Here is a 24,929-nt window from a genome sequence, read left to right on the forward strand (position 1 = left end):
TGAATTTTTTTCCTGCTTCGTTGCCATTATTGTCATAGGAAGGATGGAGATAATTACCTGGTTTACTTCCCGGAGGCTGGCTTCTTCCTCTGACGGCCTGTGATCACGCGGAAACAGAGGGCTCGTCTCTGCCTTCAGGAGTCCCGGATGGGTGGGTAAGAGGCACACACTCCCAAATTCTGTCATCGCTGAGAGGCAAGGCATGGTCTCTGTGATGCAAGCGTTTCCAACTGGATCCTCTTCCCAATACCTCTCGGAGATCCAACGTGAGAGCTGCTGAAGATTATGCTCTTTCTCTCCCCAAGTGAGTTCCCGTCTCTGACTCCCCCAGTTCTGCTAACAAGGCTTCACTTGTCCCCCCTCGCGGCACTCTGTCACTTCCCACCACCAAGCACGTTCTGGCGCTCCTTCTCTGTAGCGTCGCAACGCCTTCCCCATCTGTCCCTGGCTTCCCTTTCCCGCTGCATTGTCTAATTTCAGCCTCCTGTCACATTGTCTCCATTCCTGCAGATCCACCCCCTTCTCCAGCTCTCCCCCACCCCACCCACCGCACCCACCGCACACACGACTCCAGGAGAACCCACGTAGAATACGCATCGGTCCCATCGCTCTGCAGGTCAGCAATGCTCGCACTGCCCTGTGATGGCAGGAGGTGGTCTCCCTACCCCCGCTGACCTGCATGTCTCCACTGGGAGGCCTCACGGGTCCCCGGCTGGCTGCGCATCCCCTGTGAATCTCCTGCCGCCCACAGAGAGTGAGTTGGGCTCTGCCTTCTCAACTTTGGCTCCCACACCAACTTCCCCGGCATGTAGAAAAGTTGGAAAAGGAAAAACAAGTAACTTGAGGTGAATTCTTATTAGATACCTGGGACCTAAAAAGAAAATTGTATACTTCTTTTTTTATGAGGCATGGCAGATACTCCCCCAGATCTTGGGAAAATATTTCCATTGGGTAACCCACTAGACAGGCCTCAGCTCTCCATCAATAATTTAGAATGATGACCCATCTTCTTTTTTAAAAAAAAGGTGGGGGGAGGAGAAATGGGGATTGTATAGGAAAGGCAGTGGGAATGGATTTAAAAGATGAGCTTTATTTTTTTAATCTATTTATATTGTATTTTTCCATTACCATTTAGTTCCCTTATACCCCCCTCACTGCCCCCACAATCACCACACTGTCATCCATGTCCCTGAGTTGGGTAGAATCAAGCAGAACCTGCTCCACATTCCAGCTCAGAGACTTACTAATGCTGCAGCTTGGGCCTGCTGCTGAAGCACCCAAGACTGTTTCTTATCCACAGACATGGCGGATGTTTGCCTTGCAGGGTTGGAGTGAGAACTGAAGTCTCAACACACAGACTCACAGCACGGTCTCGGCACCTGGCGCCTCAGCCTCGGCTGCATTTCTCCACCACCAGCTCCAGCCCCGGCAGGTCCCCCTCCACGGGTCTTCACGGGGCAGGCTCCCTTCTACCAGCCTCCTGTGGGCCTGTCCAACTCCCAGCCAGGACTCCCAGCCTATCCCTGGGAGCCTCTTGTCTGACCAGTGACACCAGCTCTTCCTCAGCAGCCCACAGCTCTGCATGGGCTCCCATTGAGACTCCCTTCTGGCTGCAGCTCAGCTGCTCTGGGAGCTGGGGGCCCACCAGGTGGGGGTCCCCAAGTCTCCTCAAAGAGCCATACCCCTTTGTCATTCATAGTGACCACCTGCAGACCTGGGCTCCCAGGGAGTGGGCAGCAGTGACTCTGGACCATGACGGCGTGAGACAGATGGGACAGAGTGCTGGTTTAGGCTTGTCTGCCCGACCCTGGGCTCCCAAACCAGACTGTCTGGGGTCGACCCTGCCTCTGACGTGTCTTAGCTCAGTGATCTTGAACATGTCGCTTCAGTCCCATGGGGCTTGGTTTCCCCATCTATAGAATGAAGAAAATAACAGAAGTGAAGAAATTGGGGATGATGTGAAGATTATTGAGTTAATGCACCCAAAGCTTCCGAATACTGGCTGGCACATAGTAGGTCACAGCTGGTCAATGTCAGCTGTTAGAATTAAAGAGTAAAGTCCTCCATTTTCAAGCTGTCAGGTACCTACAAGCAGGCTGATTGAGACGGCTCCCTGTTAGCCTGGGGGCTTCTTCAGATCACCCTGCTTGTCATCACGGCCACCACATTCACATGTGAGACACGCAGAGACACGCACAGACACCTCCACCCCAACAGTGCCCCAGGACAAGGGAGGACTGGGTCCCTGGAACCTCCACAGTCAGCAGTGCTCACTGCCCTCTCCTGACGAAGCTGACAGTCCTCAGCAGAGTCTAAAACCTGCTTCCCTCAGGGGCCTGCCTTCCATTTTCCCAGCTCAGCAAAGGCGAGGTCAGAGGTCCGATGGACCTTTCTGGTCTAATTCTTTGTTGAGACACCCTCAAAAAATGCCTGGAGTCTTTTGGTCTGAAATGTCCCCATTGGCAATATCATCTCGAATTACCAGATATTTCTCAACTTCACATTTTTCTTTGGTCTCTCTTACCCATAAAGTCTACAAATTTGAATCCAACCCCTTGGGAAACATTTCTTGAGTATCACTGTTATGCTAGGCACTGGGCTGAGGGCTGCAGATATAAGGATGAATCTGAGACAGATTTTAGCTTCCAGGTCACGGTCAAGAGGGGAAGACAGGCAGCTGGACGGCTCGCATCCATGCAGTATGGTAAGTGCTAAGTCAGAGAAATGCCCGAGGAGCTTGCAGAGAACACAGCAGAGGCATCAGACCCAGACGGGCAGATCAGGAAAGGCTGTGAGGAAGAGGTAAGGCCAGCCATGGGCCACGAAGGGTAAGCAATCATTAACAAAAGCACAGCATTTTTAAAAAAGTATAATACGACATGAAAAATATAATGCGATTTTGTAGCTGAGGTCATTTGGCACCACTAGAGGGCACAGGGTAAGGAAAAGGTATAGGAAATGAGACTTCGGAGCAGAGCAGGTACTGGTCCACCAGAGGACCGCAGAGTTTCAGGGGTCACCCTGGGGCGGAAGAGGACGCCGTGAAGGGATCCCGCACGGGACTACCAGGATAAATGTTAGGTCTGAAGTGAGAGGGTTTTCTGGGAAGAGGTGAGGGGGGGATGTCTGGAAGCAGAGACCATTTACGGGTGACTTGTAATAACCCGAGTGAGACAGAGTAAGAACCTGAAGTAAGGACGGGTAGCAGGCTGGAGAAGAGGGGAGGCCTTTCAGAACCACTGAGGAGGTGGGACCATCCAGACACCACCCTAGTTGGGAGGGCGGGAGAGAAGACGTGGATGAGTGAGTCCCAGACTTGTATCACAAATGAACAGTCGAGCTTCTGTTTACCAGTCAGAGATCCTGAGAGTATGCAGGTTTATATGACATTTTCTGTGCAGTGTTACAGATATTCTTAATTTTAAGAGAATGTTAAGTAGAGATTTAATCATAACAACTGGATAACAAAAAAAAATAATTACTTTCTAGACCTTGAAGTTTCAAACGGACTTTTTCAGGTAGCAACAAATCTGGTATTCAGTTGAAGCCTTTAGTACTGGAGTAAGCCTTTATTCAGTCCTCTGGAAACAATAGCCCAAACAATGGAGGTGCCCAGACGGCAGGGTTGGGGGGTGGGGAGGGGGGCCGGCACCATGGAAGCAAAGCCCCTTAGGTCAGTATCGGACAAACAATGTGGTCCAGGTAGGAGGGCTGGGATCCAAACCACATGGAAGAGGTGACTTTAAGTTAGGCGTCTGCAAAGGGAACGTGACCTGCTGCGGCATGGGAGCGCTGTGGCTAACAAGTACCAACACCAGAGCAACAAAGCACCCCGCCTCACAGTGGACCCCACCTGAAACTCGTTAAAATCTCCAACCACAAAATAGTCCAGCATTAGCTCATTTCCCATCTCGGTCATTCTGGACCATTCAGGGTTATCTGTGCGGCTCTGTTAACTGGAACCAGAAAAGTCCACATAAGAAAATGGAAGATGGGGGGGTGGAGGGGGATGGAAATGAGTGTTGGAAGGAAGGCAAAGGTCAGGCCTAGGGGTATGGTCTACATTTCTGAGGCTCCAAGCTGAGCCCCGAGGAGATGAGAGCCAATATTTAACAACAGTCTGGCACAGCCCTGTGCAGAACGGATTGACTGGACTGAAATCCACTCAGACACTAAAGGATTGCTGTCATTCTAATCAGGCCTTTCGCTTCCCTGCTAATTGCATCTTTGCTCCCTCTAACCAGCACCCCCCACACCCCCGACAACATTGTCTCCTAAGGGCACCCAGGGCTCTGTCACCATGATTTCCAACCAGGGGACAGGGACAGGGTTTGGAAATTAGTTGGCACTTTTTATTGAGGTTGCGGCTGTGTTCATAGGACGGGGGTGGAGCAGGTAAACTAGTGTTGAGGGCCCACAATGTCAAAGCCCCCAACACACCGGAAAGTCCCACTGAACAAAGACTCGGCCTGCCCCCGAAGGCCTGCGGTGCCCAGCTTGAAAAGCACGATATTTGGTCTCTTTTGCTGCCCCTGTGTTTGCCTTCTATAAATTCTCCTCTTCCATTTGTCACCAGGCACGCCACCAGCCGTCTGATGAGCAGGTTAAACAGTCACTCAGCTGTCGTCGAACTCCTCTCAGGAGCAACTGGGGGACAGCCAGTGTCCATGACTGACCTAGCTGCACAGCATTTATGGTTTCCACCATGTGCCGTGAGGGCTCCTGTTAGCTAATTCTCCTGTCAACGCATGCATGCGGTTCGTGTGTTTTCAGTGCTTTGCAAGGGGAGAGGCCTGCGGACCAGAAACCTGGAGACCTCTTCACTCCGTGACTTCCTGGGAGTCAGATTGTGTGGGAAGCTATTTTTGAAATCACAATAGTTCTCTCAAATCTCGAGAAATTCACTTAGTAAGGCACCAGCGCTGACAGAATTTTAGTGGGAGCACCCCTTGCTTTGGTGGCCTGGCTATGAAAAGCAAATCTCCCTATTCATTGGTCTTTGTTGTATGATTGAAGATAAATTCACGGTTTTGAAAATCCCCTTTGAGAGCCGAATGCTTGGCCACCATCTCTATGGTTCTCTCTCTGGAGGTCTGTTACCTTTTGCTTTGTATCGCTGGCCTTCTTTGGGGGCTGCTGCATCTTTCCAATAGGTTGAAAGTGTTTGGGGGTGAACTAGCCTCACTCTTTGTATTCTTCCAGCCATCGTGGTAGCGCTTAACCTATGCAATGACTGAGTAAATTCTTGCTGATGGACTGATGGTCCATTCCATCATTCACAAGGTTTTCCTTAGTGGAAGTTTACTCTTTAATAAAAAGTGTTTACAAAACATGACAGCGTTTTGCCCCGATGGCACTTCTGCTGCAATTTGTTTTCTTTCGCCGACACCCACCTCAAAGCCACGGGTGTTTCTCCCAAGACTAGGGGGTGTCTCACTGCACAGCTGCCAGTCAACTACCACGGACAAAAATGAATGTCTAAAATATACATGAGATGCCAAGAAATTAGTGAGAAAGATGAGAAACCCAATGTTGAAATGGACAAGGACATGACCAGACGATTTCCACAAGAAGTCCAAATTAATAAATACGTGGAGAGGTGCTCTACATCATTAATAACCAGCAGGACGCTCATTAATATTCATGAAATGTGGAAAAACAGGAGACTTAGCTCACTCCTGGTAGAGAAGAAAGTTGCACAGACATTCTGGAGGGCTAGCCGGCAACTCTCTATGGGATGAAGCGTGTGGTACCTATGACCTTCACCCCACTCTCGGGCTAACACTCCAGGAACAGCCCCCAGGGCCATCCAGGGACACAGATAAGGACGGTTCTCAGTGCTGTTTGTGGCAGCAAAGCACCAAGCCAGCAATGGCATCTGTCCCTCACTGGGGCTGCAAGCAAAACATGGCAGCCACGCTCTCTGGAAGGCGAGGCAGCAGGAGAATGAACCAGACGCACATTCACCAACGTAGGTAAATCCTGAAAATTAGTCTGAGTGGAAAGGGCAAAAAAGAAGAAAGGTATATACTGAAAGATCACTGTATAACTCTAAATGGTATCCGTTTCAATGACATACTCTAAACACATCAGTTTGCACGTTCATTATAAATGACGAGAGAGAACAGACGGACCTGGGGATGGGTGTGCGGGAGGGAAGTACTAAAACAAAGTAGCCCAGGGGAGAGGCCATAAACAGGCAGATGCTGCCAGCTTCTTACAGTGATGATGACCTCAACTCTGCACCTGAGGTCCAGTCAACGAGAAAAGGGCAGAGGGTAGTCCTGGATGAAGATCTGAGGAGGTCACCTTTGAGCTAGGAGTGTGCGTGAGTTTTAGTGTGGACAGATGTGAAAATACCTCTTCCATCTGCTCAGCGGCCCTTTTTCTTTACAAGCTGATTCCGAAGTAAGTTATTTCTTAATGTCTAGATAAGTCAGTCACAGATAAGACAGGCAAGACTGTACTCAATTTCATTACAATAAGATGTACCTACAGACAGCCTGACACTCAGGAGTAATTCCTTCCAAAAACCTTTACAAATCCCCCAATTCACGGAGAACCTCTATGTCACATCATTCACCCCATAATATGCCCACACAACAAACGGAAAACTCATCGTCCTGTGTGTCGGAGGGGCAGCGTGTTATTAGACTCATCCATCAGCCGAGTGATCAACCTCCGCACCCCAGCATCCCAGGCATCAAGTTCAATTCTAATTCATGCTTTGACAAAAATACAAATTACAATATACTTAGAACCTGGAGGGTCATTTGCAAATAATGAGAAACACAAACTCTGAATCAATGGAAGTGCCCCATTCCCTGACGATCACTCCAGTGCCCTGGAGAGTTATCCCAGCCTTCCTGAATGTTCTGTATCATCTCTGCACACACAGAGGCCACAAGCAAACCCTGCCCATGTTGACGGACAGTTCAGTCTGTGGCCGCAGACCACTGCAGCGCCGGCTCTGAAGCAAACCATAGACGATTAAAATTCTAAAAGAAGGCTGTTGATTTCAAAGCTTGTAATGATTCAAAGTTTCAATCAGCAGGGTTTTTTCCAGTTCGTTACCCACGGACACTGTGGGACTGTGGGGATCGACCAGCATGAGTGACCCATCTCCTCCCTTATTCCCCGGGTGATACAATCCTGTCCATCACTTCACCCGGCCCCTGGAAGACAGGGCCCAAATATACATGTTCGTTTTGCCTTCATTTACTCTGGCAGGGTTCCAAACGCGTGGGAAACAACATAAAAAACCCCAGCATCTTAGCCTCTAGACTGAAGCTGATCAAGCCGATGATTCCTTAACACAACTGAACTGATGGGAAGTTGAACGTGAGCTGGCAGATCTGGCTGTGACAAACAGGAGACGCAGTGAGAAAAGGAGGCGGCGGAGAGAATCTTTACTCTCAAGTCAGAGTCATGTCCATCTCCACATCATTCTGCCTCGGGAATCTGGAGCTGAGAATAATTTCGCTGTGAAACACACACAGGCTACTTCAGAAAGCCGTGGACAGTTACGAGTGTGGAGGGGGAGCTGGGGATGGGTTCCTACTGGGTAAAATGGCATGTGATTGAATTGATTGAGTTGTCATTCAGAGTAGGTGGTTTTAGAAATGAAGCATGCAGAGGAAGAAAGCAGAAATTCAGACGAAACTCATTCAAGCCTTGCCACTGGTATCTACTGAAGGCCGTGTTATTAAACAATGATGCTAAAGGTCGTTCTCTGTTACCCTTTTCTATACATCATCTGCTTTCTCTTCGGCTCACTGACTGTCCGTCAGCAGAGTCACCTGCTGACTGACTGACCTGCAGCTGGGACCGGCCGGGCCTTGGTTGGGTTAAGAAATCCACCTTGGCTGGTGTAGTTCAGTGGATTGAGCATGGACCTGCTAACCAAAGGGCTGCCGGTTCGATTCCCAGTCAGGGCACATGCCTGGGTTGCAGGCCGGGTCCCCAGTAGGGGGGCGCATGAGAGGAAACCACACATTGATGTTTCTCTCCCTCTCTTTCTCCTTCCCTTCCCTTCTCTCTAAAAATAAATAAATAAATCTTTACCAAAAAAAAAAAAAGAAATCCTTATGTCGTCTTAAAGTTCTCCCAGAACTCAACATTCTGTGTTCTGCCCCCCAACCTTCAGGCACCCTCACCTCCAGCCTCTTCAGCACCCCCACCAAGCTGTTAGTTCCGATGGCTGACTGTGGACGAGAAATGTAGAGAACAAAGACCAGCTTCACAGCATCTTGTGAGCTAGTCGACAGTAACACAAAGTAGAGTTCGTTAAGACACGTGACAAACTCATGTTTCATTAAGGCAACGGGAGCCGAGGGGAATCAACTCTGCATCATGCCTCCTAGGTAGTAGGTGCTCAATAAAATGTGTTTCAGGAAGCGATCATGAACAACTGGCAGCTTCCTGCAATCACAGGAGTCAGAGGGGAAAAAACACTATCAGCATCCAGTTCTGGCAGATCTGTCCAAAGGAATAAACCCCCCACTGAGCACAGAAGGAAAAAGAATGAGCCCTAGCTTCCGGGGAGAGAGGACTCACAGGGAGCGTGGCAGAGGAGGGCACTCGGGGCCTGCAGACCTGACTCTTCCATTCACAGCCCCACCCCTCCAAACTGGCTCTCAGCCTGGTGTAAATGGATGTCAGGGACTTCGGCCTGCAGGGTCTGTTTAATTCAAGAGCCTGCCCTACTGGAAAGATCACCAAAGGGGAGGGAATCCTCAGAAGCCACAGATTCCAGCCCCAGCTCTGCCATGACCTGCACATGCCGTCCTACAAGTCATTTCGCTTCTCCAGGCCACGGGCCCCTCCTCGTCATCGGGGGCGAGGACTCCACTTACTGGAGTGTGTGAGGGTAAAGAAGATCACGCGTATCCCAGTACTCTGTAAAGAATGCTAGCTATCCGTGTGTTTCATACCAAATCCGGTGTCGAATTCATCAAATCGAATGTTCTGTAACTACAGATAAAGCTTTAGTGTCAAGAAAATTCAAACGCCAGGCAGGCAAAACAAGCTTTGCAGGGAGCCGGGGAGACCCTCCCCAGGCCCCAGAAGTCACCCCGAGATTGGCATTTACCCGAGGCAGCTGCACTGAGGACAGGCTCTGCTTGAAGGCAGGCTCCATGGCTGGCCTTCACTCTCAGCCGGAGGGCGTGTAAATAAAACCTCCCCTGAGGTAAACAGTTGTTCCATTTTACAGCCCATTCGCACATAACTTTTATGCTCCGTGATGATATGTGGCTTCAATGCGTTTGGAAGTCTGGGACGTGGTTCCATGTGGCAATCCTCTAAGTGACTGGCTGATAAATGGTTATTTACTCACTAGTTTTCAAGGCCCGTGAAATCCCTTACACGGGGACACTGTCCTTAACCACCCATTAGTGATCCTGGCAGTCCTTTCTCCTGGGACGTGAGCCGGTTACCCAGGCAGCAGGAATGGCACCGGGCGGAAAGCTGGGGGGCGGTGAGCAGGAGCCCCTGCTCAAGCCAGAGGGTGCCTCCGCGTCACCTAAACCAAAGGCCATGTCACACATGTGTCACATGGTGATGAAACGTGAAAGTGCCATATTGTGACAAAGTATGGCATGTGGGAGCTCTTAGCACATGGCCTGTGTCACAGATACAAAGGGGCTCCAGGAAAGGACTTGGGTGCTATGAACAGCACCTGCTACAGAATCAAGGGACTGAACCCCACGTACTCACCCTCTGCGGGCTTCACACCCAACTGCCTGGGCTCGGCTGCTCCGTGCGATCTCGAGGCCCAAACAAGAGTAAGTACGTTGGTTTGCTCCATTTCCTGGGGACGCCTGTCAAGGCCGCTGTGATGTAAGGATGTCACCTCTCCATCCTGGGGAAAGAAGCAGTCACAGCGTGATAATGGAATGGATCCAAATTTTGCTTGCCACTTTGTTGGTTTGAACTGGCAAAGTATTTCTAATAAAAAAAAATAATGTTATAAATAAGAGTTTGAAAATGTTACCACGGTTATTAGAATGACAATAGTTACAAAACATGGAGCGCTTATTACTTGCAAGACACTGCACTAAGCATTTTATGTGTAATACCGATTGTGATGCTCACGGTGAGCCCGTGAGATCGGGTTTATCAGTCCCATTTCATAGATGTGAATACTAAAGGCTCGGACAGGCTGAGTAACTTGCCTAACACTGCAAAACAGCAGAGCTGAGGTTTGAAGCTCCTGACCACTCCTCCCTAGGCAGTGGAGACCCCGGTCTCCTTCATACTTTCCACATATCCCAAATATAAAAAATAAAGTCTTAACCATAGAAGCCGAAGCTATTTCATCATGCACTTTCTAGGCTAGCCCTCAAAAACTGATGCTAGCTATCCACTGGTGACTTACGATAAAGCGAGTCTGAGCAGGGGACTCGGTGGAAGATGGGAAAGGAGAATATGGAAATGAGGGGCCAGAGGGAGAGGAAGAAGTCAGGGTCAGAGGAGGAAGGGGAAACGCTAATGGAAATGGAGGAGAGGAGGTCCTCTTGGAAGAGAACCTGAGCAAGTAGAGATCAAGGGGAAGGGCATTCCAGGCAGAGGGGACGGTTTGTGGGAAAACCTGGAGGAGACAGCCGAGAGCCGAGACTCGCAAAGGAACAGCAGAAGGAGGTGGGAGGCTCCAAGTGCCAAGTTAAGAATTTCGGACTGTGTTCCACCTCCTGGACCAGTGCCACGCTTTACCTCCTGGGGGTTTCACAACAGGGAAACAGAACAAATGTTGAAACTGCCAACTGGAAAAAGAAAGAGGCAATTGTTGGCATCTACAAAGACCAAATTTTTTTAAAGGATGAGATTACTTAAGTGTCATCTTTTTAATTAGCATCATCTTCTCCTCTGAAGAGGTAAAAAGACGATTTTTCACATTTTCAAAATACATGATAATCCAACACATTCAGTTATTACGAACACTCTGCTGTAGGCATCACTGGCCAGGTCTTCTAGGGGTGGGGTGGGGTGTGTGTGTGTGTGTGTGTGTTTTGTACGTTGTCCTTAACATCCAGATGCAGTCTCAGCGGACACCGGGGACTGGAGTTTCTGGACAAACTTTCAGCCCCAGCAGGAAACTGAAACAGTAAGCAGGGAAACTGAGGCAGGAACCTAATTCTGAACTAAATCAGTGGCATTTAAAAAGATGCTGCTTGGACTTCCGCCAAGATGGAGGCATAGGCGGTTATGCCGTGCCTTCTCACACAACCAAGTTTAGAGACAACTAAATATTAGCAACAGAAAACACATCCAGAACACAGAAAATTGAACTTTTCGGAAGTCTGTTAACAACAAATTCTTCAGCCTGACCGGTACGGGGCGAAACCAGCAGCTGGTGGAGCAGGATTGCACAGGAAAACTCAGTGAGACGGACTCAGGCGAGGAATCCAGGCACAGGGTTGGACCTAGTGAGCGACAGAGCGAGCGACCAAGCAAGCGACCATGGGGGAAACAGCGAGGGAACAGGGCTGCAGGTTGACTGTGGTCGCGCATTTGTGTGTGGATAGACAAGCGAGGGAGTGGGCGGTTGGACCGGAACCCAGCGGGTCCCCGCGGCAAGCTGCAGTGGAGGGTGCTGTCATTTCCCTGCTCTGACCCCGCCCCCACATACAGTGTCACAACCCAGCGACCTGGGAGTCCAAGGCGCCACTCCTCACACTTAAAGGGCACGAAAAGACCAAAAATGGCTCAAGAAGATCTCAAAGCCCCAGAGCCTATAAATCTAAGCGATGAAGAAATAGCAAAACTCTCAGACGCACAGTTTAAAACACTGGTCATCAGGATCCTCACAGAACTGGTTGATTATAGCCACAAATTAGACAAATATATGAAGGCGAAACTAACTGAAATGAATGGAATTGCACAGGACACCAATAGCAATGAAAAGGAAACTGGGACTCAAATCAATGGAGTGGACCAGAAGAAAGCAAATAATGGCCAAACAGAAAAGAATGAAGAAGCAAGAATTCAAAGAAATGAGGAGAGTCTTAGGAACCTCCAGGACATCTTTAAACGCTCCAACATCCAAATTATAGGGGTACCAGAAGGGGGAAAGGAACAGCCACCAGTGGAAAACTTATTTGAACAAATAATAAAGGAGAATTTCCCCAATCTGGCAAAGGGAAATAGACTTCCAGGAAATCCAGGAAGCTCAGAGAGTCCCAAAGAAGTTGGATCCAAGAAGAAACACACCAAGGCACATCATCATTACATTAGCCAAGATTAAAATGAAGGAGAGAATCCTAGAAGCAGCAAGAGCTAAGGGAACAGTCACCTACAAAGGAGTCCCCATCAGACTGTCAGCAGATTTCTCAAAAGAGACCTTACAGGCAAGAAGGGGCTGGAAAGAGGTATTCCAAGTCATGAAATCCAAAGACCTACAACCAAGATTGCTCTATCCAGCAAAACTTTCATTTAGAATGGAAGGACAGATCAAGTGCTTCTCAGATAAGATCAAATTCAAGGAGTTCATCATCACCAAGCCCTTATTATATGAAATGTTAAAGGGACTTACCTAAGAAAAAGAAGTTAAAGAAACATGAACAGTGAAAGGACAACAAACTCACAGTTATTAACAACCACACCTAAAACAAAAGCAAACTAAAAGGACAGCTAGATCAGGAGTGGAAACATAGAAATGAAGATCTCAAGGAGGGTTAGCAACAGGGGAGTGGGAGGAGGAGAAGGGGGGAGAAGGTACAGAAAATAAGTAGCATAAACAGTAGATAGAAAATAGATGGGGGGCAAGAATAGCATGGGAAATATAGAATCTAAAGGACTTGAGACACATGGTCATAAACTAAAGGGGGGGTAATGGTGGGGACAGGGGGGTAGGGTGGAGGGGAATGAAGGGGGGAATAGAACAATTGTAACAGCATAATCAATAAAATAAATAAATAAAATAAAAAGATGCTGCTTGGGGCCATCTCGGGTGCTCAGGGATCAGCCCGCCCACCAGAAAGAATGAGGTCCTGGCAAACATGCCCACATGGAGAGCACGGACTGCTGGGCACTCGAGGAGCTCAATTCAGGGGCCGACACAGCAGGGCCTGCGGGTGGTGGGTGCCCAAGGGCCCTGTGCTGAGAGGCAGGTGGGGAGGCAGCAGGTACAGGGACCAGGGCAGGGCCCCACACAGACCAGCTGCCCCTGGGCTTCCCTGGCCCTCCACATCTGTGCAAGGGAGGGGCCTCCTCCCCTACACCTGGTGGTGGCACATGAGCTCTGACCTGTTTTGACCGTTGTGCCGAGGGAACACACGGTCACCTCCAGCCTGGGCAGGGTCTGCCCACACTCTTGGCCTTATCTCCGTCTTTGCTGTAGCCACCGTGGACCATTTTCATGCCACATTTTCTCCATGCAGAACCTTGGTGCGGTCTCTTCTTCGTGATGGGCACATCCTTCTCCCCTCGTTCCGCTCTCCGCCTCCACCTGGCTCACTCAGTTCTCACTGCTCACTCACCGGTCGGATGGAGCGCCACTTCTGAAGGAAAGCCTTCGATCTGGACCAGACTGAATACCTCGAACCTGTGGCTCCCTTTTCATATTTCTTATCACCCTGGCAACTGTTCCTCGTCTCCCACCTCACTTAGACTATGAGCTTCATAAAGTAAGCTTGTATCTGCCTTGTTTCCCACTGTATCCTTAGCATCAAAAACAGGACCAGGCCCAGAATAGATGCTCAATAATATTTACCAAATGAGCGAGCAAACGAGTCAGTGAGTCTCATCTCTATGGAAGGTCAAGTTTCCAGACAATCACATTAGTCCGTCATGAGTTTCTAGAGACTGAGACAAAGCCTGTGAAGCTGTGGTGCCTCGAGTTGCATTTGAACTTTAAAATGGGGCCATGGAAGAAGGGGGAGCATGAGGGAGGTTCCCTCACTCCAGGCCCTCCCCCTCCCTCCAACCCTGAAGGGCCAACTCGAATTTCACCTGCCAGAGGCCACCTTCCCTCCCCACCCCACCCCAGAGCAGTTCCCTCGTCTCCTGGGGCTTCCACGCTCTGCCATTTATCTGTCGTTTAATTCTCTCTCACAAGCCCCTTAAAAGCAGAAGCCGGGCCTTTCCTTTCCTTCAGTCTCTTGGCTCCTAATTCCTTGCACAGAGTCGGCACCCGATATATGTGTGTTGAGTAAGAGCTGAGAGAAATTGAATTTCTTTCTCAAAAGATTTTTATACACTCCTTCCCTGGACTTGAAAAGATGGGGTAGGTTTTTGGGCATGTGGGAAAGCGGAGCGAAAGCCTTCCTGGAGCCAGGAAGGCAAAGTACATGAGCCTTAGATCCTCCAAAAATAGATGCCACGCTGAGGCTGCCAAAATGAGAAAATGCTCTCTCTGTGGTTCTCCACCGTCGTCGACAAAGCCTGGCTTTGTCAGAGATGCCCGGGTGCCACAGGGCCCTGGGGTGACGTCTGGCAGCCTCCAGGGAGGACAGAGCGAGGAGGCCACTCAGGAAACTGAGGCTAGGTCTCCCCAGAAGAATCAGCCGCACCAGAGGGGACCCTGCCGCTTCACAGAGCAGGCCTGGCATCCATGAAGGTCCTTCCAGAAGGGGCCGTCCCCGCTCTCGCTGGCACCTTGCCCTGGGGCGCGGTTCTCGGGGCCTTCGCTCCAGCGTCTCCCCTTGCAGGAGCTCTGTGCGTGGGCAGACAGGGAAGGTCCCCCCAGAGGGACCCCTGGGTATGTCGCTAATCCATTCGCCTGTTTCTGTGTCACGTGTAATTACTCACTCGATGCGCAATTATCTGTACCACAACTCCAGACTAAGGAGATACCGCGCAGCCTTCAAACTGGGGATGACAGACTGCAGCATGTGGCACCCAGGTCGATCTGGGTGGCTCTGCAGCTCTGATTGCTGCACGAGCCCTTCTTCTGCACCTGAACAACTTCATTTCTCGTGTCGGACAAGGGGAAAAATTACAGAGTGTTTTGAAGGAGGCAAAGGGTGTTGCTCAGTTGTTGGTTTTAACCGTCTGGAAGCCTTTGTGATCAATACCCGAATCCTCAAAGCTGCACTGAAAGCGCTCTCTCTCTCTCTCTCTGTAATCTTCCCATGGGGCACGCTGACCTTTGCCTCAAGGAAGCAAGAAAATGCAACCTCTTGCTGGCATTTTGCAGAGAAATAAACGCAAGCTGCTGGGAAGATGTTGCTCTGACTACTCCTGCCTCCCCCGCAGCTTCATCGTTGCGGAGATGCTGGGCCATCCCTTTACCCCAGTACCTCGGGGGCCGTAGGAATGCACACGCCGCCACGCTTGCTCTGCCTGGGAAGCTGGGGCCACAGAGAGCTTCCCGGACACCAGGCATGCACCGCACGCCTGCGCAGTACATGTGACTCACACGGGCCAGCTGGGCAGTGGCAACACGGCCAGCCTGACCTGAGACGTGTTATAAGATACATGCCAGATTTTAAAACTTGGAATTCTTGAGCATGTAAAGCCTCCGATCAATGACATATCAGGTTGGATCAGGCTTCTCAACCTTGGCACTATGGACTTGGCAGGTTGTGTGGTTCTGTGTTGTGGTGCGCTGCCCCAGGGGACCGCAGGAAGTTGGGCGGCATTCCTGGCTCCCACCAAAAAGCGCCACTCCAAGCTGCTGGCGGTGACAACCAAAAATTGACTAGCCACCTTCCTGGACATCAGCAAATGTCTAGGCACTGGGGTGGGGGATGGGGGCCAAATTCTCCTCTGCTTGAGAACCACTGGGATAAATAAAATGCGTGATTAAAAATTAGTATTCCCATTTCACTTTACTTCTTTAATGTAGTGTCAGAGAACTTCAAAGCAGACAAGTGGCTTGTATGGTGTTCTTACTGGACAGCACCACCCTGGATGGAGCATCTGAAGGACAGGCTCCTGCCTTCTTGTGGTGGCATCACCAATGCTGGGGACAGAGGCCCTCGGGGCTGGCACTGGGCACAGGGGCAGAACCACAGGCGGCAACATTTGCAGGTAGAAGTGGTAGGTGTTGGCCCATTGAAGAGACTCAGGAAAGCAGGAGGAAAGAAATGGGATGAACACCGGAAAGTCCCAGGCCCACAGGTGATGGAAGAAGGAACAGACTTGCAACAAACTCTGGGGCTTGGAGAAGAGAGGATTCTCAATAATTATTGGGAGACCAGTATCTGCCCTGAGGGCATACGTACCCCCAGATAAAGACCAAGGCAGAACCCTATGCTATCTTTTAACTGAGGGAAAAAAGCCTTTCCTTCAATGGAAAACAATGAATCATTTGGGGGCAGAATGTCTCATTCAGCAAACAAGCTCCCAAGCCCTTGTCTTTTTTTTTTTTTTTTCTCCTACTTTCCAGTTCTGATCCCCTTAGCCTGCCTCTCCTCAGCTGTTCTTTCCCATCCTGGCTGCCCCTTCCCACCCATCCTGCCCCACTCAGGCCACAAAATCCTCCAAAGTTTGCTGTTCTTAAGGCACCCAGTCCACCTTTCCGCCCACTTGTGTGTGCTCCCAACCAAGTGGTCACTTCTCCCGAGCTGGGAACACTTTACTCTGACCCTGACTTGCCCACCTCTCCATCCTGTCCTAAGACTGGTCCCTTCCGGATTCTTCTCCCAATAGCTGGACCTCAGCGTCAGTACGTGGTTCATGGCTGAGTGCACTCTCTCACGCCAGGCATCCTCATTCCCTCTGCAGAGGCTCAAGGCTCCTCTCCCATTACCTACCCCACGTCCCCACGAAGGAAAAGAAATTGCTGTTCTGAATTTATCCATTAAGTTACCATTGACTGAAAGAAGCAGAAAATTCCAACTCAAAATGGGCCAACAAACAATAGGTGGGCAGCTCCGCCATTAATTTGGCAACTTGATAACCTCACTAAGGACCCAGGTGCTTTTCCTTGTTTTCGCCTGGTTACTCTCAGAGTGTCCACTTGGTCCTCAGGGCTGCTCCCTTCCTGGTCCCCACGTACCTGCAGCTGTCCCAGGTGCTCCATCCAGCGGTAGAAAAGAAGCCATCTCTTCCCTGTGACTCTTTTGAAAAGTCTCCTAGGGGCTTATGGGAAAAGCTTTTCCCATAAGCCCCTAGGAGACTTACCACATTTCATTGGCCAGAACAGCATCGCGTGTCTATAGCTAACCAATAACTGGCCAGGAGAATGGGACCACCCCCTGTGATTGGCTGAGGCAGTGGCTCTCAAAACATAGTCTCAGACCAGGGGCATCAGCCTCACCAGTTACAAATTCTCTGACCCCATCCAGACCTATTAAATCAGAAATTCTAGGGGTAGAGCCCAGCAAGGGGTGTTTCAACAAGCCCGGCAGGTGATACAGTTTGAAGTTTAGGAACCGCTGGCTTAGACCGACCAAGACTTGCTTCTGGGTTAAAACCTGCCTCCCTTGAAATGTGTTTGTAATGAATGAGGACAACAATCACCAGGGCTCTTTAATGAAGGAGATGGGAGTGATGGAAGATGAAGACAGCCAACATCATCTTCTATAACCACATCATTTTTTTTTTCCTTTTTGACTAGAGAAGTGCCCTTCTTATATTCTAAGCTTTTATTGCACGTACTCCATAACCACTTTATGGACTGGCCGAAAAATGTGTTTGGTTCGTCTTCGAAAAAGTTTGACTAGCTCTATTTCTGTACAACATCAACAACTCTTTAGCAAGGCAAAAGTTCCATATTATCTCGGGACAATTCCATAAGGCAGAGAAAGAGCAGTTGCTGTTTCTATTTTCATTTGACATATGGAAAAACGGCAGCTCGGAAGGGGCAAAGTAACAGAGCAAGCCAATTTCAAAGCCAGGATCCACCTTGTAGATTTTCTGGCTGCAACTCTTCACTCTAACTTCCACCAGGATACCAAGCTGCCCCGAAAAGTAAACACTGTTAGCCAGAGCCAGAGGCCATGGTGACCTAAAGTACGCCCTGCCGGAACTCCATGGGGGTGTGACCTCCTGCAATGAAGTCTTTGTGGGGGAAAGCCATGACCGTGTTTGTGACTTTCATCTGTGTCCCAGGTCACCAGCATTCCAGCCACAGGGAAATTGGATATCACGGAGACATCATGGAGTGAAATTCCCCATCACTCCAACTGTGCACACTGCTGTCCAGGAAGACGAGCATTTTCATTAACACCACAGATTGAAGGAGTGACCTAAACTTCAGCAAAATCGGTGCTACTTGACCCCATGGAAACTACCTAAAAAGATACTTTTCTCTAAGAAATCCAAATGATTTTTTTTTTAATTTTGTTTTTGGGAACTAGAGATATTTATGGACACTTTTAAAATCCTAAATCGGAAAAAGAAAAGCACAAGGTACAGGAAGATACATTTGGCCATGGCTTTTCAGCTAAGGATGGAGGCCGCCGTGTTCTTGAACAGCCATCTGACCAGGAGCTTCACCCCCAAAGTTGAACCCCACGTTGGGTGTCTGGAGTAACAGAACCCGAGAACAGGGCTGTCATGCTGCTCGCTCGGCCCCCTAGTACTCTGTCCAGTCTCCACTCTGCTCCCCTCGTGTCCTGGGGGCACTTCCGACTAGAACAGGAGTACCTGTGACAGGAACCCCAGGACCTCTAGCATAGCCTGGGTCCACCCTATTAACCCTCTGCAGGAAGCCAGACCCGCGGAGCAGAAAGTGGCAAATGCTTGGAGATTTCCAGAATCAGAAACTTGAACTGAGAAGAGTATGTCCACAGATGTCAACGGAAACCCTGAATCAAGGGCAAAGGTGACATGTTCCTGATGTAGTAGGATTCTCCTAGCAAAATGGCCATCTCCAGATTTTGTGCTCTTGGCCCTACCGCTGACCTTTCTTCCTCCTGTGTGTCCTCAGTGTACCCAGAATGATGACCTCTGAGTTCTGAAGTTCCAGGAGCCTGTGCTGAGCTTGCCAGCTTCCAGTCCCCCCAGCACTGCTCCAACCTGCCACGTCTTAGATCTCCCGCACCTGCTCACCAGGATGCTGTCACCAAGAACTTTCTTTTTGATAAAGAGAAATCCCAGCTCCGGCCCCACTGGGTCTTGGTGCATCTGCCACGTCCTGTCCCTGATGGAAGTCAGACATCCTCCTGCTGGAACCCAGGTGGGGGCCAGCACATTCCGCACCACAGCCCTGCAGGAGTGCTGGAGTTCAAAGCCCCAGGAAGCGCTCCGCCTGAGCCGGGTTCATGAATGCTTTATTATTGTTCTGCTGAGCAGTTACCCCCATGCCAAGCAAGTCAGAACAAGTCTTTTAAGCCCTGGTGATGGATGTTTGCAGGAAACCCATGGGAGTTATTAATATTCATGTTCCTATCGCACTTTCCAAGTAATGAAAGCTTGTTTTCTGTAACACATCATTAGGCGAGGGAGACAAGTGACCTCCTATACTTTCGAAGCACAAAGGTGGCCACCCAAGACCCAGAAGGGACTGTGGGGAGAGCAGATGAGGTGGAAAGCTTGAAGGTGTTAAACTTCCTCCTTTCAGAAACTCCCCAAAGCCTGTCAGTGGGTGCAGACCTGGGCCCCTGCCCAGGGAATGGAGTGGATTCTGGGACTGGTCACAGTCTCTTCCCTCTCTGCAGAGGACAGCAGCCCTCAGAGCAGGCGTCTGAGGTCACAGCTGAGAGCAGGGACTGAGCCAAGCCATCCTACCTGCGTCAGAGGGCTGGAGAGGTCTGCAGACTCTGGTCAAAAGAGCCAACGGTCATGAGGGTTGGAAGGAGAGCATTGGCCGAACCTGGTCTCAGGTTCCAGCAGCAGAAACTGGAGTAAAGGAGGGAAGAAGTTCTGGTCAGGGGGAGCAGGAGGGCCAATGACAATGACAAACAGCCTCTCCAAGTGCCCCCGGCCCCTCCCTACCCCAGGAGTGCCCATTTGAAAGGCAAGCTGTTTCCCACCCCTTCACTGCTCAGAACATACCTCACACTGCACCATAGTTCCATGCATGGCCTCTTCGTGCCTCTGTTTCCCCATCTGCAAAATGAGCAGGAGAGTAACACCTCATTTTGTTGTAAGAATTAGAGGGCTTGATATGCATAAACATGCTTAGAACAGCACCTGGCACGTAGTGTGCCCCATTAAATGAACTATCATCATTATTGTGATTGGTATTATTTATGAGTCCATTTCCCTCAGCCGACTGAGTTCTGGAAGCAGAACCATGTCTCATCACATCTATTAGCCCAGAGCCCAGCACTGCGCCACACACAATTGAATTGTGCAACAGATACCTAGTGGGTGAATGAGTCAACCAATGAAAGCTACCTCCTCCAGTCCAGCTGGCGTAGGAAAAGCCTCACTCCGATCGTAGACTGCAGAGTCATCTCTTCCTGATGGTGTCAGGTCATCAGTCTGCTCAACAAACAATCAGTGGCCACGTGCTCTGGTCCAGGGGCTGTTCTGGGTGCTGAGGACACAGCAGAGGAGCAGAAATCACAAGACTCCCGGACAACTGACTTTTTGTGGGACAGATGGAAGAGCCAAGCAAACAAGCAACATAAACGAATAAAATACATGACGTTAGATGCAAACCTGTACTGCAGAGAACATCTAAATGGCAAGACGCCCAGGGAGCAGAGGGGTCGGTGTAACCTGAGCACAGAGGGAAGACCTGTTTGAGGAGGGACCCTTGCATCAGCCAAGGACTTGAGGGAGCCAGCCAGGAGGGTGAGACTTCCAGTTAGAGAAATGCACTCATCTCTTTTCCTCCTGGAAGGACCAGTTCGATGAGATATATGTAAAATGTCCAGTCCTGTACCTGGCGCATGGTAATAGCTTTAAATGGTTATTCCTGTTATTCCAGTCTTATTCCCTTTGCCCTCCCCAATTCGCCCCCTTCCAAAATGCTAGGAAGGAGGGACGGTCCTGGAGGAGGTGTTGCCTGTTGCTACTCGGGGAGCATGGGTGCGGAGGGCGGGGAGAGGTGTGATTGACACTTACTGTGTGTTTTCTGCACCAGCCTGGCGGCAGCTCGCCAGCAACACTGTCCGCCTCTGCAGCTGTGCCCAGCAGAGGACCCACCCCACAGTAGGCATACAACAAGCACTTGATAAGTGGAAAAGGCAGTGCAGTAACACCCAGTGGGGCTCTACTGTAATGTACTTGTTTTGATGAGTCCAGCCAGGCTTCTCAGCCAGCGTGAGCTGGTGACACCCACAGGGCAAGCCTTGACAGGGCCCTAACATCTCAGAGATTAAAGTCACCTGCCACCTCATGCATTGGCTCCCTCCAATATCCCCTGGCATTACGGGTAGCACGGGAGTGTCCAACTGCAAAGGGGCTCAGGTGATGTTACTACAGTTTAGCTTTGTTGGCATTTAGGTAAATCCTCCCTTCCTGCAATTTTCGACTTTAGCTCAGTGTTCTCAGAGACGATGTAAATTATTAAACAAAAGAGCCACTCTGGCTTCAGATCGGATGGCTATTAGCATCACCTGGCACTGAGAAAAGTCCCTTCATGTGGTCCACGTGTCAGCAGAAGGAGCTTATCATTTGGCAACGCAGCTCAAGGCTCAAGTTCTGGCTGATGCTCATCTCAGATGTGCCTGGAACCCAGAAGGACTAATTAAAATGATTCGGGCATTCACTTCGCCTGCAAGGGAAGAGGACTGGCCATGTAAAAGAGAAGAGGAAAGAAAAGAAAAAGTAAATCTTGGTAAAAGAACAGAGGGAATTTGCACGTGCCGTTTGTTTTCCATGTACCACACGAGATATGCCCATGTCTCGTTTTAATTTTTACATCCCGAGGCAGATGCCATGACCTCTGTTTTGCAGATGATGAAGCTGAGGTGCACAGAAACTGTGTAACTCACCCAAAGACTCACAGCAGGGGGAGGACCTGGGGGAGGGCCTGGGACCAACCCCCAGGGCGGCCACACAGTGCGTCCTGAAGGGCTCAGGGGCAGTGAGCAGCGATGCTTGGGGACCAGCCTTAGTCGGGGCCGCCTCCTCTGAACAAGGGAGGCGTGAGTCTTTACCCATTTCAGTGACGTTCAAATTATTTCCTCCCTGTGAGAAGAAAGAGAGATTTCTTTACACCAAAGCGAGCCAAAGTCACGAGGTCCCAGAGCCCCTTTTCTCACCACGTTCTTCACTGCGGGCCCCAACATGGGCACATGGGTGTCTCCTCTACTTGATTATAATCCACACTGTGTGTGCAGGGGCAGAGCTTCCGAGGTGCAGTGCGGAGGTCCCATCAGTGTCAGAGCCAAACTCTTCTGAAAGGCCCATCATGGGAAATAAAAGATTAGAACCGACCCAACTAAAGTGGCTTCAAAAGAAAGATGCCTTTAAGCACCGGTTTTTGTTTCCTGATGCCAAAGGTAAATGCCCCTCCGGGAATTTTGAAAGGAACAGGAGTTGCTGGCACTGGGATGTGGGGGAGTGGGCGGTCGAGGTAACCGGACACCAAAACCAAAAATCTCTATTTGCCGAAGAGCCCCTCTGCCAGATGCCTTGAATGACGAAGAGTGTCCCTTCTCAGTTCGGTCTCCACAAAAGTGAGGGCCAGTGGCTTTAAAGAGGAAAGCAAGGGAGTTAAAAGGACACGCTGAGAAGGCAGGTGGGATCCCCAGGTTAGAGATCAAACAAGGGTTAACGGGAAAGGGAGAGAGAGCCGGAGCTACCCTGACAAAGATGGAACTCTGCACAGCGAAAACCAGGAAAATCGGGAAGAAAATGCTGCTTCAAAGTTCCTCGTATGATGCTTTTTACCCATTTGGAGAGGCCATGCTCACACTCATGTACACACACACACACACACACAACTGATGAGAGCGTTCCCAAGCCTTGGTAACCCTCCAACAACCACTGTTGCCAACTGCTGTGCCCTTTGTCCCAAGCCACCTGCTTGGGGTGTCACAAGCCAAAGATTCCAGCTGAGCACCCCAGGACCGTGGACATGCACGTGAGGCAGGTGCTGCCGGCGCCGAGGAAGGAGCCGGCGCCAACATTCCCCTTGGGATCACGCCAAAAAGCAGCTGCTTAAATAGCAGCCCCGACACCAGCTCCAAGAAGGTTTTTTTCCTGGATGAGAAGGGTCTCGTCTGCTGCCAACACGTGGGCTGAAGGGCAGGGAGAGATATTTGGGCTAAAAGAGACTGACGGGGTGATAAAGTCTGTATTTTTCTTCCTTGGACATTTCAAACCTTCTCAGAACAAAGACCTAGAGCAGTAGTTTTCCTAGCGTTTTCTTTTTCTTTTTTCCCCACAGTGGAAGGAGAAGGAGAAGACTCCCTGCCCTGAAGGAGAAATAATTACCTTCAGATTCTAAGACTGTGTCCCCAATGCTTAGGCCATCAAAGTCACTCATGAATTCAGGACAAACTATAGCCTTCTAGCTGCCCTTTCTTCAAACAGATTTTCTGCCTCTCCTCTTGGAGGAAAAGAAAATTTTAAAAGTGAACACTAGCATTAACCCTAACAATTATGTTCCTCGTGCGTATTCTCAAAGACCCCCGCTGTCATTACGCAGTTAATGGACATGGCAGGCTGCTCAGTGAGGCAGGTCACTGCAGTCACTCCCTCCCAGTGACAGGGGGTCTGGGTGCCGGCAGATTCGGGGCTCACTCACCCTCCTGTCCTCCACCAGCCACAGAACCCGGGCTGGGAACCAGCTCTCCCGGACGACACGTGGAACCAGGAGCAGCCAACAGCCTCCAGAAAAGATTTATAGAAAGAAATGCTTATCGATTAATGACGGGATTTGAAGAGAGCGTTCCCACCCTTCAGGGGAGATCAGACTTGTGAATAATAAACAGAGAACAGGAACAGAAGACAATGCAAAAAAAAACCAGGGTGGCGCTGCACGGCCCAGAGAGGAACGCTGTGATAGTCAGAGAAAGCAGAAGTGTGTGTGGCGGTGGGGGTGGGGGGTGGGGACACACAGAGAGTGTGTCACACACACACACACACACACACACTTTGCACCACCAGGATTCTCATCGATCACAGTGGTGTTCTGCAGTCACACAGTCAGGACACACACTTACACGCTCGACCTAGAGATGGAACAGCACCTCCTCCTGCAGAAGAGAACACATTCAACGTCAGTAAATCGGACCTCTGTGCTCCTCCGCTGTAGAACCTGGATTGAAGAAATCTCCCGTAGCTCAGTGAGGCGTTGCTGCCAGATGTACCTGACCCAGCCTGCATCCCTGCCCCAAAGAGACAAGACGGCGAGGCACTCATAGGGTCTGAAGTACCTTGTCATTGGCTACAATGAGCCAAGCCTTGTAAGTAGCTCCCTGTCTCACTTAAGGCGATTTCAGTGATTTTTTTTCCAAAAAGAAAGACATGAGTTAAAGCAATGGCTTCAGACTTTGGGATTTCACAGAACAATCAAAGTTCTCCTCTCTACCAAAAAAAGAGAGAAAATGTGAGGGACTCAGAAAGTATTTGTTTTGTCCAGTAAAGGCATTTAAAAAAAAAACAAAACGCTGTCATCTACTACTGCTCTCAATTCATAAAAGGAAGAGCATTTTCATGTCAAAGTGGAAGGACCTAAGCTCAGAACTCTAACAGAATTTGGGTAACTCCGTGAAAACCTACCACGCTGTATTTTTCTCACCGCATCGCAGACTGGTGGGAACTTTGCACCGTGTTCCAGCTCTGGGGCAGGCGTGGACCAGGGTGAAGTCCTTTGGATGACATGCTCTGGGTTACACTCTCAGGAAGGTTTCTGGTGGCCCTTTGTTTAGAGATCTCCTTTGCCATGGTGCCATTTGTATGCAAATGTAAGGGAAGCCATGCCAGGGACCTATTCTGTTCCTTGAAGCCACAGTGGCAGGTAGACGGCACCCGGCACAGAGCAGTCTCTGAGGGAACAAGCTCTTTCATCCATCCACCAACGCACTCATTCATTCATTCATCCATCATTTATAGAGCACCCACTGAACACCAGGGACTGTGTTAGGAAATGGAGAAGCAAAAAGGAATCTCCAAGCAACACTGACACATAAATCATT

At 49.9% G+C, this 24,929-nt stretch overlaps 1 protein-coding gene and 1 long non-coding RNA gene across 4 annotated transcripts in view; both read right to left on the minus strand.

Moving 5' to 3' along the window:
• Nucleotides 1–21,570, minus strand: part of LOC119049569 (uncharacterized) — a 121,931-nt gene extending 100,361 nt beyond the window's left edge. The window contains exons 1-5 of one of the 2 annotated variants that reach the window (XR_005082535.2): nucleotides 21,399–21,570; nucleotides 20,230–20,420; nucleotides 19,885–19,938; nucleotides 19,618–19,728; nucleotides 9,718–9,862 (exon numbers count right to left, since the gene is read on the minus strand). This is a non-coding gene — a long non-coding RNA (uncharacterized LOC119049569). Of the gene's footprint in view, nucleotides 1–8,103; nucleotides 9,863–19,617; nucleotides 19,729–19,884; nucleotides 19,939–20,229; nucleotides 20,421–21,398 lie in introns of those variants that run through there. The other variant, XR_005082534.2, reaches the window with a different exon arrangement.
• Nucleotides 21,571–21,799: 229 nt separating this feature from the next.
• SEC16B (SEC16 homolog B, endoplasmic reticulum export factor) overlaps nucleotides 21,800–24,929 on the minus strand; it is a 54,014-nt gene continuing 50,884 nt past the window's right edge. The window contains exon 28 of one of the 2 annotated variants that reach the window (XR_008391277.1): nucleotides 21,800–21,972. The gene's annotated coding sequence lies outside the window, so the exon portion shown is untranslated. Of the gene's footprint in view, nucleotides 21,973–22,017; nucleotides 22,182–24,929 lie in introns of those variants that run through there. The other variant, XR_008391275.1, reaches the window with a different exon arrangement.

This window comes from Artibeus jamaicensis, unplaced genomic scaffold, assembly GCF_021234435.1.
Source record: "Artibeus jamaicensis isolate MK-2021 breed Jamaican fruit bat unplaced genomic scaffold, CSHL_Jam_final contig_327, whole genome shotgun sequence".
Taxonomy (NCBI): Eukaryota; Metazoa; Chordata; class Mammalia; order Chiroptera; family Phyllostomidae; genus Artibeus; species Artibeus jamaicensis.